Source organism: Oncorhynchus mykiss, chromosome 16, assembly GCF_013265735.2.
Source record: "Oncorhynchus mykiss isolate Arlee chromosome 16, USDA_OmykA_1.1, whole genome shotgun sequence".
NCBI lineage: Eukaryota > Metazoa > Chordata > Actinopteri > Salmoniformes > Salmonidae > Oncorhynchus > Oncorhynchus mykiss.
In genome coordinates, this window is record NC_048580.1 from 48,198,376 (window position 1) to 48,212,695 (window position 14,320).

Below are 14,320 nucleotides of genomic sequence, written 5' to 3' on the forward strand. Positions count from 1 at the left end.
AAAACCATCAAGCTGCTATGATGGAACTGGCTCTCATGAGGACCGCCACAGGAAAGGAAGATCGAGAGTTACCTCTGCTGCAGAGGATAAGGTCATTAGAGTTACCAGCCTCAGAAATTGGTAAATAACTGCACCTCAGACTGCAGCCCAAATAAATGCTTCACAGAGTTCAAGTAACAGACAAATCTCAACAATAACTGTTCAGAGGAGACTGCGTGAATCAGGCCTTCATGGTCAAATTGCTGCAAAGAAACCACTACTAAAGGACACCAATAATAAGAAGAGACTTGCTTGGGCCAAGAAACACGAGCAATGGACATTAGACCAGTGGAAATCTGTCCTTTGGTCTGATGAGTCCAAATATGAGATTTTTGGTTACAACCGCCGTGTCTTTGTAAGGTGCAGAGAAGGTGAACGGATGATCTCCGCATGTGTGGTTCCCACCGTGACACATGGAGGAGGTGGTGTGATGGTGTGGGGGTGCTTTGCTGGTGACACTGTTTGTGATTTATTTTAGAATTCAAGACACACTTACCCAACATGGCTACCACAGCATTCTGCAGCGATTGGCCATCCCATCTGGTTTGCGCTTAGTGGGACTATCATTTGTTTTTCAACAGGAAAATGACCCAGCCTCCAGGCTGTGTAAGGGCTTTTTGATCAATAAATAGAGTGATGGAGTGCTGCATCAGATGACCTGGCCATCACAATCACCCAACCTCAACCCAATTGTGTTGGTTTGTGATGAGTTGGACCGCAGAGTGAAGGAAAAGTAGCCAACAAATGCTCAGATTATGTGGGAACTCTTTCAAGACTGTTGGAAAAGCATTCCAGGTGACTACTTCATGAAGCGGGTTGAGAGAATGCCAAGAGTGTGCAAAGCTTTCATCAAGGCAAAGTGTGGCTACTTTGAAGAATCTAAAATGTAAAATATATTTTCATTTGTTTAACATTTTTTGGTTGCTATGTGTCATTTCATAGTTTTGATGTCTTCACTATTATTCTGCAATGTATAAAATAGTATACTGTACATACAGTATATGTATATATCTATGCACAGTATATACAATAATTCCCTTCTATTGTTTTTGACTCAATAACCTGGGCCATATCACCCTTTAACAACCCTCTCTCTGAGCTGAGCACTTCTATCCCATAAACCCCATCCCCCAAATATAACAGCAAGTGTTCCAAACCCAAAAAAGTCGTCCCAGAAAAACTAGGACAAGGGTTTCTTCTTTTACATGTAATTACAGTGATGAATAATGCACAAAGGAAGAAGCATATCAGGAGAATTGACTGAGGTATTTTTAACTACCATCTGTTCTTCAACAAGGTCTTAAACCTGTTACTGTCTGTCTGTCTGTCTGTCTGTCTGTCTGTCTGTCTGTCTGTCTGTCTGTCTGTCTGTCTGTCTGTCTGTCTGTCTGCAGTAGGTAGCCTACCACAGTGTGATGGAACTCACCAAGGGTACACATCACATATCAAACACCACAGTGAGCAGGCAGGTTATCACATTACCTCTCGGTGACCAGATGAACAAGACTAGCACTAAATAGACAACAATGCTTTTGTCATACACCCACTTTAATTCAAACAAATCAAATAATTATTCCCCTCAAGATCCATAGTGTATCTGCTTTCATTGTGATGAAAAAAAACAGCAGCAAGGAGAGGTCCTTCAGCCAGTCACCTGTCAAACGCAATATTAAAAATAAAATATGCATTGATATTAGGCCTACAGTATCTCAAAGTCTGTGTTGATCAACCCCTGGGGGGAATAGAGCTATTTACCACTGCTGGCAAGGATGTTATTGCTTTTATTGTGAGATCAAAATCCTTTTCAAGAGACATTAAAGAAAACAACATTTATGAGATAATTTAATCCCAGACAATTACCACTAGACACATAGATAATTCCTTGTGAACTAAAATAGCTTGGCATTACAATACGTGACACAATACAGGACTTGGGCTGTACAGTGATTCATTATGTCCACAGCAGTATCTATCTAAAGGGCAAGTAGTAGTATATGTATGTTTGTGTGGTGGCTGTGGTGATGTTGAATTTATTACAGCCATTTCCTTACATTTAGCCTGGTAATCACCATTTCTAATCTAAATAGAAGCAAAGTCAATCAATTTAGAAAACCAAAATGTCCAAGTTATTTGGAATCTAATCCACAATGCTGCAGCTGCCACATCATTGGACTGACAATTGTTTGCAGATAAAGCAGTCTGTCATTGACTGACGACCTAGTTAATTTTATCACATTCATGAAATAATGGATCGAATTAAGATATAGTCATCACTCACTTACCTTTGTCTTAGTCTTACAAATTATAGCCATATATATTTGTGATGCGAAAGTGGCTACTTTCCTGATGTGAAGTTGCGGTCCATCCACCTGACAGTTTATAAGTAATTCTCATATGCATGATAAATTACACTTTGATCTATCTGTTCCTATCTATCTTTGCTTTTATATAGCTAGTTTCGTACTAACCCCTAACAACTGGTTCCTAGTGAGTCGTCTGTAGTGTAGAGAAAGTATTATCCACATCGATGCGCAATAGGCGTGGAATAACGGTTGTAAAACAGTCCCCTCCTAGATAATTATTGGTTTCCGTTTAGTTTGTTTCTCTTCCGTACTCCGCCTCTCGTTTGGTGTAAATACTGATGAAAAACCGCGTGACACGTCGCTCCACTCCAGACTTTTGCTTTGAACAAGATACAGTCCGAGGTGGAAAAAGAAAAGAAAGATAACTTTCACTGCTGTTGAAATGTATTCCATCCCGGGCTTCGGAGATGTCCTCTTCTCATTGATAGACGAATAGACTAAACATTCAGGTTAGGTATCATATCTGCATGCAGTCGCCAGTGGGCAAAATGTGTGATTGGTATGTCCTTCCCCAAAGCTAAATTACACCACAGCTGAGGGCACAAGAGACCAGTTTTCACATGATAGGCCTACCGACTGCTTAGCACGCCAGGAGGCTTTCTCGTAATTAAAAAACTTAATCAAGAATCCATCTGTTCCCAGACCACACCAAACCTCAATCATTATGATGCGTAAGGAAGGATTTATGAGCTTATGCTGATTGAACACAGTGGTAGCGTGTGTGGTTACATTTTATTCACCAGCTCACTTACTGCGGGGTTTGAATGACAACATATCTGGGGGTGTTCCAATTTAAAACTCATCTTGCTAAAGAAAGTGTGAACTGTAAGTGGTTTATTGTAGTGGAAAAGTAAGGAGTTGGTCCCCATTGTATTACGCGCAATAAGGTCCGCACCATGGGTAGAACCCAATAACGAGGAATAGTTGGGAGTTACTTCTGTGTCCTCCTGCGACAAGGATATTGGTCATCAACCGAAGTAAAGACAGTCAAGTTGGATATTCGCGCTTTCAAAACTCAATAGCTTTCAAACCACTTGAGCCACAGACTCCAAATAAGTGTCACGATATTTGAGAAATTGCGCACAACATTGCACAGGTCTTATTTTCACGATTTGGACATGAATTCGCTTTCCAAAGCTAATAAACATGTGGAAATGTGATAGCATTTTGTATTCCTAGTTGAATTAGTTAGGGAGCGTAAACCAAGTACAAAAAAAATGTACATTCGAATTTCAATTTCGAATTTCTATAGCTCCTTGGTCATGTGACCTTATTGACTAAAACAAGGTTCAGAATGTCCACTGACTACCCTTCTATATTGCACACCCTTTAGATTGTCAATTTTCATCTCACAAGATTTGACATACATTTTTCCAAAAGTAACATTTCAATAGCTCCTTGGTCATGTGACCCAGTGACTTCAATCAAGGTTCAGAATGTCCACTGACTATGCCTTCATATCGCACACTCTGATGTTTGTCTACTTTCATCTCAGGCTATTCGACTTAAATCTGTAAGCTTGCAGGCCTTCATTTTACATGGGTGTTAAAAACAATGTTTTAAAGTTAACACATGTTCCATCCTCGCAATAACTATCTTTCACATGGACACTGAAAAGATCCGCAAATGACTGTATGTGGTATGGATCAAGGACAGGAGAGGTGTTCGAACAGAGGTGCTTAAAGGAAGGCGCACAGGTAGGCCTCATGAAAACAATGTTTCATATGCACTTTTTAATCACAGTAATAGGCATTGATTTGTCAGTCAGAGTGAGCTTGACAACGTGAAATAATCCTTTTCATAGCATCACTTTCATATACTGTACATTAAGACAAATCCTTCTACGTTGAGTATTAGAACCCAGTTTACAGAACCTGATAATGACTTGATATTTGGGTGCCTTCACAATAAGCCACCTGCAGACAACTTACAAAATGCAATAGTGCATTTGAGGGTTCGTTTTTCTGATGAAAATAGTTATTTGATGCATGGCCTACTATTTCTAACTGGAAAAATACATTCCTGTGTCTTTTGTGAGTAAAATCATTTTTCCAAAATTGATTTAGATACATTTTTGTGAAGAGGTATGAGGGTTGTGATATGGGTAATTTAATAGTAAAATAATTTCTATATTGCTTCCCCAGTATCTGCATGAACCATCAGGCCAAGTGTTTTTGGTTGACCCTGCTGGACAGAAAGAGAAGGAGGAATTGGAACAAGCTGCATTCAAATTCAGGTTTTAGTTATTCCATTGTACTGGATCTAATACATATTAGCATTTTACATACATAAATGTAATCATTTTTTATGACATACTGTGAAAAACTCTCTAGGCTGCTGGCTCTGTCACTTTTAGATATGCACAGAGCAGACTGAAAAGGGAAGGGTAGCTCTTGACTTGAACCACAGGGGTTCTCTGTAAAGAGAGAGTAATCTAAAAGGCACAGACACACCCCTTGACTTTCAATTGGCACCTTTGACCTGTATGCATTCTCTCCTGATTGGCTCTGTGGTGCAAAGTCTGGCAGTCTGACTAAAGTGCCAGAGGTATGAGGAGAGACATCCTCCTTTGTATTTATGGGAAAAAATATTTCCTAACATTTTGGATCCTATTCTTGGACAGTTAGAAGATCAATGCAAAAAATAAATAAATGACTAATTACTGTCCATGAGTAACAACCTTGTGGGTCTGTGGGTGTTTGGGCCAATAAAGTGCCAACTCAATTCTACCACTGACTAGTCTCTCATGCCTCTATGAACGGGGACACGGGGCAATAGTTTTTAATCTAAACCAAACCTTTTTTTACTGGAGTACACTAACCCCTAATTGGGGCTCTTTTCTTGACACACAGTAGCTTTTTACCAGATAAGAAGTCAAGAAGATCAAAAAGTAGATTGTTGTAAGGGTGTATTACATCCTGTGCTGGCCCCATTGTCAAATCCATTCTGGATTCTGAGTGGTAAAATCATAGCTGAAAAATGCCTCTATGTATGTGTATACATTTCTGCCAAGACAGAACTGCCAAAGAGGGTAGAGTTGCAATCTACTTCAGATACAGCCTGCAGAGTTCTGTCATGCAATCCAGGTCTGTGCCCAAACAGTTCGAGCTTCTACTTTTAAAAATCCACCTTTCCAGAAATAAGTCTCTCACTGTTGCCGCTAGTTACAGACCCCCCTCAGCCCTCAGCTGCGCCCTGGACACCATATGTGAATTAATTTCCCCCCATTTATCTTCAGAGTTTGTACTGTTTAACACCCCGGCCGCCTTATAATCTAAGATAGATGCCCTCAATCTCTCCCAAATTATCATGGAACCTACCAGGTACAACCTCAAATCCGTAAACTCGGGCACCCTCATAGATATCATCTTGACCAACCTGCCCTCTAAATACACCTCTGCTGTCTTCAACCAGGATCTCAGCGATCACTTCCTCATGGCCTGCGTCCGTAATGGGTCAAACGACCACCACTCATCACAGTCAATCGCTCCCTAAAAAACACTTCAGCGAGCAGGCTTTTCTAATCGACTTGAACCTAATTCCGTCAGTAGAGGATGCCTGGTTATTCTTTAAAAGTGCTTTCCTCACCATCATAAATAAGCATTCCACATTCAAAAATGTAGAACCAGGAACAGATATAGCCCTTGGTTCACTCCAGACCTGAATGCCCTTGACCAGCACAAAAACATCCTGTGGCGTATTGCATTAGCATCGAATAGCCCCCGCAATATGCAACTTTTCAGGGAAGTAAGGACCCAATATACACAGGAAGTTAGGAGAGCAAAGGCTAGCTTTTTCAAACAGAAATTTGCATCCTGTAGCACAAACTCCAAAAAGTTCTGGGACACTGTAAAGTCCATGGAGAATAAGAACACTTCCTCCCAGCTGCACACTGCACTGATGCTAGGAAACACTGTCACCACCGATAAATCTACAATTACGAAGAATTTCAATAAGCATTTTTCTACGGCTGGCCTTGCTTTCCACCTGGCTACCCCTACCTCGGTCAACAGCTCTGCACCCCCCACAGCAACTTACCCAAGCCTCCCCATTTCTCCTTCACCCAAATCCAGAAACCTGATGTTTTGAAAGAGCTGCAAAATCTGGACCCCTACAAATCAGCTGGGCAAGACAATCTGGACCCTCTCTTTCTAAAATTATCCGCCGCAATTGTTGCAACCCCTATTACTAGCCTATTCAACCTCTCTTTTGTAACGTCTGAGTTCCCCAAAGATTGGAAAGCTGCCACAGTCATCCCCCTCTTCAAACTGGGAGACCCGCTAGACTCAAACTGTTACAGACCTATATCTATCCTACCCTGCCTTTCTAAGGTCTTCGAAAGCAAAGTTAACACACAGATCACAGACCATTTAGAATCCCATCGTACCTTCTCCGCTATGCAATCTGGTTTCCGAGCTGGTCATGGGTGCACGTCAGCCATGCTCAAGGACCTAAACGATATCATAATCGCCATCGACAAAAGACAATACTGTGCAGCCGTATTCATCGACCTGGCCAAGGCTTTCGACTCTGTCAATCACCGCATTCTTATCAGTAGACTCAACATCCTTGGTTTCTCAAATGACTGCCTCGCCTGGTTCACCAACTACTTCTCAGATAGAGTTTAGTGTGTCAAATCGGAGGGCCTGTTGTCCGAACCTCTGGCAGTCTCTATGGGGGTGCCACAGGGTTAAATTCTCGGGCCGACTCTTTTCTCTGTATACATCAATGATGTCGCTCTTGTGGCTGGTGATTCTCTGATCTACCTCTACGCAGACAACACCATTCTGTATACTTCTGGTCCTTCTTTGGACACTGTGTTAACTAACCTCCAGACGAGCTTCAATGCCATACAACTCTCATCCCGTGGTCTCCAACTGCTCTTATATGCAAGTAAAACTAAATGCATGCTCTTCAACCGATCACTGCTCGCACCTGCCCGCCCGCCTAGCATCACTACTCTGGACGGTTCTGACTTAGAATATGTGGACAACTACAAATACCTAGGTGTCTGGTTAGACTGTAAACTCTCCTTCCAGACTCATATTAAGCATCTCCAATCCAAAATTAAATCTAGAATAGGCTTCCTATTTCGCAACAAAGCATCCTTCACTAATGCTGCCAAACATACCCTCGTAAAACTGACTATCCTACCGATCCTTGACTTCGACGATGTCATTTACAAAATAGCCTCCAACACTCTACTCAGCAAATTGGATGCTGTCTATCACAGTGCCATCCGTTTCATCACCAAAGCCCCATATACTACCCACCATTGCGACCTGTATGCTCTCGTCGGCTTGCCCTCGCTTCATATTCATCGCCAAACCCACTGGCTCCAGGTCATCAATCAGTCCTTGCTAGGTAAAGCCCCGCCTTATCTCAGCTCACTGGTCACCACAGCAACACCCACCCATAGTACACGCTCCAGCAGGTATATTTCACTGGTCACCCCTAAAGCCAATTCCTCTTTGGCCGTCCTTCCTTCCAGTTCTCTGCTGCCAATGACTGGAACGAAATGCAAAAATCACTGAAGCTGGAGACTCATATCTCCCTCACTATCTTTAAGCATCAGCTTTCAGAGCAGCTTACAGATCATTGCACCTGTACATAGCCCATCTCTAAATAGCCAATCCAACTACCTCATCCCCATATTGTTATTTATTTAATGTATATTTGTTGTTGTTTTTTGCTCCTTTGCACCCCAGTATCTCTACTTGCACATTAATCTTCTGCACATCTGTCACTCCAGTGTTTATTTGTGAAATTGTAATTATTTTGCCACTAAGGCCTATTTATTGCCTTACCTCCCTAATCTTACTTCATTTGCACACACTTTATATAGACTTTTCTGTTGTGTTATTGACTGTACATTTGTTTATTCCATGTGTAACTCTGTGTTGTTTTTTGTGTCACAATGTTTGCTTTATCTTGGCCAGGTCGCAGTTCTAAATGAGAACTTGTTCTCAACTGGCCTACCTGGTTAAATAAAGGTGAAATAAATAAATATATATACTGTATGTGGGAATGTCTTATGTCTGTCCTACATGTAGTGTTGGTAAATAGAATATTCCTCAACTGCATATATCATAAATTGCTATTGCAAATAGAAGTATTATGTTCATCAACTGACATTTTCAGATATTATTTTGACAAACACACTTTGGGGCTTATAAATCATTCTCTATTGTCATAGATTTGGTGGGCACTGTCATCTGTGATCTTTGTGATATGACTTTCTTTAAGCACGCACTGATGAAACAGTCACTTAATATTTTTTTCTTAAAGTCTACAAACGCTCTATATTTATTCACTCTGTGATAGGGTTGGATCCTATATGCTACTTTTATTATTGTCCTGTAAATGTGCCTATAATTTAGGCTGTGTGTAGAATGGAGCATAAAGGAAATTACCTCTACTACTAAATTACTACTAGATTATAGTGATAAGGAAAACAGCATACAAATTTGGCCTGTGTATTCATTTGCCTATAACTAATCAGAATTTCATTATGTCAGTGGACATACTGAACCTTGATTGAAGTCACTAGGTCACAAGACCAAGGGGCTATTGAAATTTTAAATTGAGAAAAATTCATGTAAAACGTGTGAGATGAAAATTGACAAACTAAAGGGTGTGCAATATAGAAGGGTTGTCAGTGGACATTCTGAACCTTGTGTGAGTCCAGTAGGTCATATGACCAATGCGCTATTGAAATTCAAAAACGTTAATAAATAATTTAAAATAGTGCGAGATGTAAATCGACCAAAGAAAATGTGTGCAATGTGTCTATGCCACCGGGTTAGCTAGAACCAGTTTTGAAAGTTTTAGGAGTAATGGTTAAATAGTAATTGAAATTTGAACATTTTGATTTGTCACTATGTTGACCTGACGGTCCCTACCTACTGTTGGAGGTAAGGAAAACTACAGGCGAATATCCAACCTAAAACTGCCTTTACCTCGGTTTCTCACCAGTCGAGGTTGCGACACCAAGAATTAAAGAGTGTAGCGAATTCGGTGGGCATTTTCTACCAAGAATGAACATACTAGCCGATGCCGACCCCGTATCGAATCCCAACACGGCTGCTGTATTTAGCCTTGAATCGTTTTAATGCTTTATTTTCCTTACCGTGACAATCTGAGTAGAAAAGTATCGGGCTTCTTCCGAAAATCCTCGTTCCTCTCAGCCTGTACATCTGTCATCATCATCCATAACTTTTTATTATGAAAACCTGTCTCTTTGTCAAACCGCTCACCCTCTTCAGGATTCCAATGTATAGAAGGGTAGCCTAAATGTGTTAAGCCTGAACACCACAGGAGTTAAATCTTATTTAAAATGAGAGAAATTGCTTAATTTATAAATGTAATATCAAGTTCACGTCGAAAACGTAATGTTGACGAAATAGTTTTGATTGTAAAATCAAGAAAGTAATTGAATACAGAATTGGAGGAAGACGTGAGAATGACAAATATACCCTAATTGTTTTATATCAGTGCACAAGGCACACAAGCAGGAAAATTAAATAGTTTATACAATGGAGCATTCAAAGACTGACATTAATTGATCAAAATGCAATTAGATAATTCAGCTAAGGGCTTTTGTGCCCTTAGTGATTTAAGGGGAGGATACTTTAGACACCAGAGGGACAAACAATTGAACACAAATAATTACAATTATATATAATTAACTGAAAATGGAGAGCGCCTGATCGCTGGCTCCATCAGAATGCTTAGCCCGTAAGGAGCAGAGGAGCATAGGTGTCGGGCACAGACAGAGGCCCAACTGGGCACAGATGTGGAGATCATGAACAGAGGCCCAGCCGGGCACAGATGTGGAAATCATAAACAGAGGCCCAGGAGGGCACAGGTGTCAGGCACGGGTATCAAGGGCATGGACAGAGGCCCAGCCGGGCACAGGTGTGGAGAGCATGAACAGAGGTCCAGCCGGGCACAGATGTGGAAATCATAAACAGAGGCCCAGGAGGGCACTGGTGTTAAGGTCACAGACAGAGAACCAGCTGGTGGTGGAGTAGTCCGTACAGGAGCAGAGAACTGATGCGGTTAGAGGTGTGGAATGGATGCTGGGACTCCTACAAAGTCATCTGATTGGCAGCATGTTTTTTTGCATCACTCTTCATCAATGCCACCAAATACCCAGCATACTACAGAGCATTTTCAACAACCTACTTGAAGGTCTGCTTCCTCTAAAGGCTGAACTGCATCTCATGTTGATCCAACAAGTGTGCCTTGTTGCTGGGTTGCCAACTCTGAGCAGTACAGCCCTCCTGGCCAAATTTGTCCAGAGATACTGTATAGCCCTGGTGTACTTTCTTTTAGAACTATGTCTGTTGAATTGGAAAGCATCCTTACTGTCAAAAATCAAATCAAATCCAATTGTATTAATAATACATAATTACAGAATACAGTGCAGTGTAAACAGTGCAATGAAATGCTTACTTGCAAGCTACCTCTCAACATAGCCCTTGTCATACAGCATGTCTTGGGGGTATGATATTTGTGCGTCTAACTTTCTCATTCATCACAATTCATCAGGCTATCCGTAGTCCTGGTAGCATCCACATTAATGTAGAAGTGTTTAGAAACATATTCTATTCTTATTTACAATAAGTGACTTTAAAATGACACAATACATTATTTACCAGTCATTTCTATTGGGCACAAAATAATCTGAAACACAACCAAAACAAAGAGCAACTGTTTGTAGAGTCACAAGCTTTATGTAATCATTGCGTGCTAGGAATATGGGACTAAATGCTAAACTTTTGACTACTTTAATACACATTAGTGAATTTATCCCAATATTTTTGGTTCCACTTAAATGGGGGGACTATGTACAAAAAGTACTGTAATAAAAAGTGCTGTAATATGGATGAAAATACCCTCAAATTAAAGCTGACAGTATGCACTTTGTATCATTGCAAATCCAAAGTGCTGGAGTACAGAGCCGAAACAACAAAACATTTCACTATCTCAATCCTTTAGATGGGGTATTTGGCTGTTTTGACTGCCAGAGCCAAATCACACTTTAAAAAGAACATTTATGGTCCATGGACTAAGGAGTAATGTTAGGCCAAACAGGAACAGGGGACTGACGAGCACAAGTGTGGAGGACAGAGGCCCAGGTGGTGGAGTAGCCCGTACAGGAGTGGAGGACAGGGGACTGACTGATGCAGCTGTGGACTGGATGCTGGTAGAGGGAGTGGGAGTAGGACGAAAGGTGCCAACAAGAGGCAGGGCTGTCTCCACCACTGGAACTGTCAGGCCCTGAAATTCCACAAGCTCCACAAAGCCCTCATCATCCTCCCCTTGGACATCAGGATCACCTGTCTCTAGTTCCTCAATGGCAGCCTTGTGATCCTGCAGCACCAAACCAGTCTGATCGAGGAGGTACTCCAAACCTATCAGCTCCCCTAAAGAAAAATAAACAACATAAATATATGAGAATACACCAGACTGAGAATAGAATAATTCTATAATAACATTTCACAAAGAGAAATGTGTTGCTGTTTGTATTAAATATAAAAGCTGCATTAGATTGTCAATTACATTTAAATGATATTGCCATTACCAGTGTATTTGCGTGGAACAGTGTAAGGAACCATATGTTCCAACTGATGACCTTCCTACTGCACAGACTGCTGGCAATGCAGCTTAACCTGCCAGAGCTTCCTGGGCATTCAGAGCAGCAGAGGACGGGAAAAGTACCTCTCCATCTCTACTGAGCTGCAGATGGTGGTGGAGGGTGGTCCCACTACATTTTGTCAACCCTGGCAAAGTCCATCTCTGGAATCCCATTCCCCGACCACCTGAACAATGCTCACTTATGGTCCACATCAGGCAAAATGTGTTGCATCCCTTGGGAGGGCATAGATCTCTCCCTGAAATCAAAAGACAACAACATCCCCACAAGATAAATAATGTATTGATGATAAATTCCCCGAAGAACAGGTCATCATATCACATGAGACATACTGTGTAGCTCTAGTATATCATTTAAAATGCTAGTCATCACTATAAATACTTCAAATACAGGCTGGAAGGGCTAAAAAGTAGAACTATTAATTTAATTAGATCAATAGATTAAACACCATCAAAAGACGATCCTTTGTTTTACTTATCTATTATCTCCATACACATCATTAATGAAAATAATAACACCAGATTAGTATGTAAATAGTTGGGTTAACACTATTTTGACGGCCAGAGTCATCATACATTAAACTAGCTAACGTTACTTCGATAACCTGTCAGTCAAAACACCAGTTTACTGCGCGTTAGATAGCGTTACTGTAGCGTTACTGTAAATCTTGTTAACCGAATTCTGCCAACATATTACTGATTTCGATCGATAATCAATGAAAACAGCAGACAACAACAAAAATTGTAGCTAACGTCACTTCAGAAAAGAAAGATAATTCGAGAACAAAATTACCTGAGGAAATATATTTTTCCATGGTCCTCTTCTAGCGTTTAAAGATCCCGCCATGACTTCAGAAAAGAAAGAAAACACGCTGGTGTGTTTGGCAAATGCTATTCTTGGTTGCAGACGTCGATATGTCGCAACCAGAAATGTTCTCGACTCGCCGTTGTCAGGGGGCGCCAAGGTATTTGTTTTAAATGTAATTAGACCAGTCAGTTTAAGAACAAATTCGTATTACAATGACAGCCCGGCTTGCTCATCCTCACCAGCCTGGCTTGCCCACCAGCCTGGCTTGCTCATCCTCATCAGCCTGGCTTGCTCATCAGCCTGGCTTGCTCATCAGCCTGGCTTGCCCACCAGCCTGGCTTGCTCAGGGGCAGAACGACAGATGTTTTACCTTGTCAGCTCGGGGATTCGATACAGCTGCATTGCGATTACTCGCCCAACACTAACCACTAGGCTACCTTCTGCCCCGTGGTACTGATCATCTTATTGTGCTTAGGTAGGTGTCAACTACTTTTTTTTCAGTCGACTACAAATTGCCACATGTTAAATATATTTAGTGAGAGAGTCCAGAGCTACTAACCCATGTACAATAAATCAAATGATCATAATCCTAAAAAGTTAAATTAATTTGGGCTGGTGAAACTACCTCTTTGTGTAATCAAAATGTCCGTGCTATCCAGAATCCCTGAACATCCCGACCCCCACTGAAGTTAAAATTATTAAGGTTAGATAGGGTTTAGGGATGTCCCAAAGATATGGAGCGAGATAGCTGCCAAAAGGTTGAACGTACGTATCGTTAGGATTGTAAGAAAATCCATGCATGAAACATTAAACGTAAACGTTAAATTATATCTGTTACTACTATGAATTAACATTTACACGTTAACACATTAACATTTGTCAGTAATAAGGCATTTGCAAAGGACATTGACCGAACGTAGCTAGTCAAGGTCAGCTAGTCAATCAAGCAACTGTAGCCCAGATGGAAGAGTTGCTTTGCAGCTTCCGGTTTCATTTCCAAAATAAAAGTCCAGAGCTTGTTTTAGAACTGCATTCAATAACGACGTTATATACGTTTTTCTTTAAAAAACATTTTGTATTTCAACTTTATTTAACCAGGTAGGCCAGTTGAAAACAAGTTCTCATTTACAACTGCGACCTGGCCAAGATAAAACAAAGCAGTGTGACAAAAACAAGACAGAGTTACACAAACGTACAGTCAACACAATAGAAACATATATGTACAGTGTGTTCAAATGTAGAAGAGTAAGGAGGTGAGGCAATAAACAGGCCATAGAGGCGAAATAATTACAATTTAGATAGTGCAGCACAGGCTTGGGCCTTCAGCAAATGACTTGTAGGAGAATGATAAAGACAGAAAAACTTTGTCTAGAATAACCGCCTGAGCTGCAAAATAGAAAGTAAATATGATTTAGGCCTATTCTGCTATCTAAGTATGTCATACTGTTGT

At 40.9% G+C, this 14,320-nt stretch overlaps 1 long non-coding RNA gene across 2 annotated transcripts; it reads right to left on the bottom strand.

The window, feature by feature from the left end:
• Positions 1-9,917: 9,917 nt before the first annotated feature.
• Positions 9,918-13,845, bottom strand: LOC118939552. Of its 2 annotated transcripts, none has more exons than XR_005036536.1 (3): positions 12,856-13,845; positions 11,992-12,301; positions 9,918-11,833 (listed from the first exon to the last, which is right to left on the bottom strand). It is a non-coding gene; the product is annotated as an uncharacterized LOC118939552 (long non-coding RNA). The 2 variants fall into 2 exon arrangements; XR_005036537.1 differs by having other exon boundaries at positions 12,129-12,301; positions 12,856-13,839.
• Between the last annotated feature and the right edge of the window lie 475 nt (positions 13,846-14,320).